At 45.9% G+C, this 4684-nt stretch overlaps 1 protein-coding gene across 2 annotated transcripts in view; it reads left to right on the forward strand.

Moving 5' to 3' along the window:
• The first annotated feature begins 4421 nt into the window (after window positions 1-4421).
• Hecw2 (HECT, C2 and WW domain containing E3 ubiquitin protein ligase 2) overlaps window positions 4422-4684 on the forward strand; it is a 302139-nt gene continuing 301876 nt past the window's right edge. For both annotated transcript variants that reach the window (XM_026788844.1, XM_005366360.2), the window contains exon 1: window positions 4422-4682. The gene's annotated coding sequence lies outside the window, so the exon portion shown is untranslated. The remainder of the gene's footprint in view (window positions 4683-4684) is intronic.

Here is a 4684-nt window from a genome sequence, read left to right on the forward strand (position 1 = left end):
AGAAGAGGACCCTAATGTCACAGATGTGCTCCTCAAAGTATATGTCCTTTATTCAGTTTGGCCCAGATGGGCGTCTGAGTATGATAAAGCAGGGACTCTCGCATTGGTTATATTTAGATATTAGTAAGGGGTGCCGCAGATTGCACAGGCATAGCCCTGAGGTCGGCCGCCTCAAGGCAAATCCAAGAGGTACACCGCTGAGAACCCCTGTGCCCAGATTTGCCGAGCTAGGCTACGGAACATGAACATAGCCCACAGGAGCGGAGTTTAGAGGAGCCTGGTGCAGCAGGGGCAGTCAACTGAGAGGAGCTCAGACTAGCCAGGAGCAACGCTCAGCATCCCGCAAGCTGGGACCTCCGAGGATGAATCTCGACAGTCACAGGCTTCACAAAGCAAACCCCAGCTGAGTGTCCAGAGGTGGAACCAGCTGATAGTTTTCAGTTTAGATGGCCCAGAGGGCCAGCCCCCATGGAGGAGGTGTGCTGGAGGTGACCAGGGCCGTCTGGGCATAGCAACACAGCTGCTGCCAAATGATCTCAGCGGCCACCACTGTGAGCTTGAAGTCGGGAGAAAATGCAGAAATCTGAACTTTTTTAAAGGAAAAGTATCGAGAATTAATTAAAAAAACTCTTTATCGAATTTATTTGACTAATTTGGCTTTTCTTTTAGATAAAAAAATGGTTTATTAACAAAAAGGATAGTTCAAATTAGAATCAGGAACACAACACAAAGTACCAGATCCACAGACGCATTGATGTTGCTGATGCCTCCGCAATGGAATAACAAATTTATCTACGCTGCACTCACGTCTTTGAGGGAGTCTCTGAAACGCTCAACTTGTTTGCATAAAAAAAGAAAGAATGAAGTTTGTAAAAATAATACATTAAAAACAAAACAGTCTTCAGATAAGGAAAATTACCTTTGAATTAGCACAGGAGGAGGCACATGTGTACAATCTGAGCCCTCAGAAGGCTGAGGCAGGAGGATCAATCCAAGTTTGAGGCAGGTTTCAAACATCCAGCTAGCTGACTAGCAGAGTTATTGTGGCCTGAAGCTGTAGTTTAGGAGAAAAACCACTCATATCTACAGCCTGTTTCATCATAGGCATCTGTGAATTGTGGTATGGTAAATTAATTACAGCCGCTGTGACAAAAGCAGGGACATCGGAATTCCTCGAGGTTGACTGGGAAATGGGAGACAGAGACAGGAGAATCCCCAGAAGGCCGGGACCACCTACCTGAAGTATGGGAAAGTTAGACCTTGTCTCAAACAAAGTAGAAAGTAAGTAGAGAAACCAGAGGTTAGCTGGGCACTCAGGAGTCAGTACCAACAGATCTCTGTGAGTTTGAGGCCAGCCTGGTTTATGTAGTTAGTCCCAGGCTAGGTAGGCCTAGAAAGTAATACCCTGTCTCATAAAGTAGCAAACACATGTACACACACACACACACAAACATCCCAAACCTATTGTTAATATTTTGGGATGGAAAGATGGATCAGATCAGTGGTTAAGAGTGGTTACTGCTCTTCAGAGACCTGGGTCCAGTACCCAGCATCCACATCAGGAAGCTCACAGTCACCTGTAACTCTAGTTCCAGGGGATCCTGCTGTCCTCTGTCATCATGGCACCTGCGAGATAAGGACAAGCAAACACATACACACACACTTACAAAGGCACACAGACATATATACACACAAAGACACACACACACACTTACAAAGGCACACAGACATATATACACACACACACTTACAAAGGCACATAGACATATATACACACACAAAGGCACACAGACACAGATACACACACACTTACAAAGGCACGCAGATATATACACATGAATCTTTTAAACAATAACAACCACCACCACAACAACAAAAAATCAGTGTTGTCCTCTGATCTTCAAGCATGATACAACCCATGTAGGTGTGAACACACGTGTGCTCATGACACAGATGTGCACAGGACTTTAAATGGGTATCGTTTGCCCCCCCACCATTTCCTAGCTACGGCTCTGTTTACTTTCTTCTTGATGGACGAACTGCTATAGATCTGGGTGTTCCAAGGCCATCTTGTGCTCAGGTGATTAATTTCTGTCATTTCTTTCCACCCTTCGAGTGCTGTGATTTGAAAAGTGTGTGCACTTCCTTTGAAATGTAAAGAGTGAAGGTGTAGGGTGTATCAGGGACTACACCCATTTGTTGAACTGAAGGAAAGCGCCTCCCTTGCTGCCAGAGTCCTGAAATGCTTCCAAACTACTCCAGTTCTGCCAGGCACAAGGGGAATTCTGATAAAGAGGAAGAGAGAATGAAGAGAGAGACAAGTCTTGAATCAGCACGGACTGCATAGACTGGTGGATTAAATGCAACAAAACTCACTTTCCATGACTCTGAAGAGAGGAAGTTCAAGAGCAAGCGGTTAGCACGGTTGGGCTTGGGTGGGCCTAACTCTGGGTCGCAAACTGTTACCTCTATCCTGGCATGACAGAGGGGATGAGACAGCTTCCAGGGGCTCAGTCCCAGCATTTTTCCCTAGCCCCACTTGTTAGGAGTGCCTTCATGACTTTTGGCCCTTCCAAAGGCCTTACCCCCTGTAACAACTCATAACAGGATCGAGGTTGTTTTCCAGTCTCTGAATTATGGGAGTTCCTAAACATTCATCTTGCAACATATTTCTTGAGACAAAAGTATCTCACTTTTGAAGCTTTCTTAATGTATAAAACCATACAGACATGTCTCTAGGGCCACCTCTATGGACCTGGGAGGCCTCTGCAGGTTAAATGTCTTGAAATAGGCTTTTGGGTTTCACTCTGGATAAGAGGTCAGGATAAACACCTACAAACTTGGTCATCTCCACAGAAAAAAGGAGATATCAGAGGGAAGATTAAGACATTGTCACATGTGTGATGTTAAGGGCCGCATACCCCCCTCCTCCAGGAGAAAGTCACTGCTAAATGTTTGGAGTCTTACAAGACAGGAGAAGTATTTAAATTACAAAGAAGTATTTAAATGTTACAAAGTAACATTTTTGAATATTAAGCTAGTTGGCTAGTTAAGAATTTTCTTGGAATGAGCAGGACAAGAAAAGGCTGGGACCCAGTCAGGGGCCTGATCAGGGGCAACCTACATGGATGGTGGTGGCAGTCAGGCATTGAAGTCTTATAATTTTAGGATGATTTTGCTATAAAAATGTATAGTCAAGTAAGTTTTGTCACTTCAGTCACTGTGGTCGATATATTTGGAAGTTTTAGACAGCTGCGATTGCTTTATAAGGATAACAATACCTCAAAAAAAAAAAACAACAAAAAAAAAACCCAACCAATCCCCAACAATGACAACCCAGGACATCCACTTTGCCTGTGTTCGTTTCTGTCCTTTTCAGTTAAAAGACCATGGTCAGTCAATATGGAATGCTAAGGGTTGCAGGTGCGGGACTCCTGGGTCTAACGGTAGAGATTGGCTCACGGCATCCCGCAGGATTCCTATCACAGAGGATGCTGGCCCCGAGTCAATAGGACTGGAATTGGACCTTTAGTGGTCCATCAGTGATGCCTATGATGACACATTTAAGGACAAACACAGCATGGCTTTTCTTGTGACCCGTGACCGAAAGTAAATTAAAGTGACTGACTGGACACGTTTGCCCCTTCCGGGGCCAGGCACCCTCATCTTCATCTCAACCTCTCTTCCCACGTTGACTTCCTGGCCGACTCTAGTGGTCTTTGTTGCCTGAGCTAGAGCTTTCAGTTTCAGTGATACTAGTTTGAATAGTTTTACATTTTCCTGAACAGATCCGAAGAAAGCCCCACACTGAATTTTTGGACTACTATGTTCACCCCCTAGCCAAGTACTGTGGTCTAGAAGATGATGGCTGGCTTGTCTAAGGATGTGCCAGTATCCAGGAACCTCAAAAACTCATTGTGTCTGAGAGACCTATATGAACCACTGCTACTAAGAAAATGAGCGTTGGGAGACACACAATACTGAGTACCCACATTCAAAAAGTATGCACATCCATAATTCGGGGTGAAGAAGTATTGTTTTCTTCCTGCATAAATATAGTTGATCTACAAACCAAGTAGCTCTCTAGATAGGCACCATGTAAGTACTGAGGGGGCATACTCTTACATTTCAACCTTACATTATTACTTATTTTTTTTCTAAAAGGAGATTCAAAGAAGATGCTGCAGAAAAAACACATGGGAAGTGCCAAGTATCTGTACAGCAAAATTTAGTTTTTAGTGTCCTCTCTAAGTCAAATGCGATTTTAATAATACATTTTTCATCTTGACCCCACCCCGTGTCTGTGTGTGACATGTGTGTTAACTGTCTTGTTCTTACAGATGGGGAAACTGAGGCATGCCGCCCCTGACTCAGCTTTCGGGAGGAATTTAGGATGAGATTTGTCTCCATGACCTCAGCGGGTCCCTTTCATCCTTCGCGAAGCCTCTAGGAATGCTCACGTCCTTCGCTCCGCAGCAGCACCCGCCCCGCTCTGCTCTGGAGCGCCGTCCTGAGGGAGGTCCCCCGCGGCCCGGTTCTGGCCGTTTCTCCCGGGCTCTGCTGGATCAGGCTCCCGGGTCCCCGACGTGCAGGCGCCCCCCACCCCGCGCCCTGCGCCCTCAGTGCGGTGCGAGCCGATGCCGCCCGGGCGTCCAGCGGACACGGCGGCGGCGCGGCTGGAGGT

Source organism: Microtus ochrogaster, unplaced genomic scaffold (genome assembly GCF_000317375.1).
Source record: "Microtus ochrogaster isolate Prairie Vole_2 unplaced genomic scaffold, MicOch1.0 UNK8, whole genome shotgun sequence".
Lineage (NCBI taxonomy): Eukaryota > Metazoa > Chordata > Mammalia > Rodentia > Cricetidae > Microtus > Microtus ochrogaster.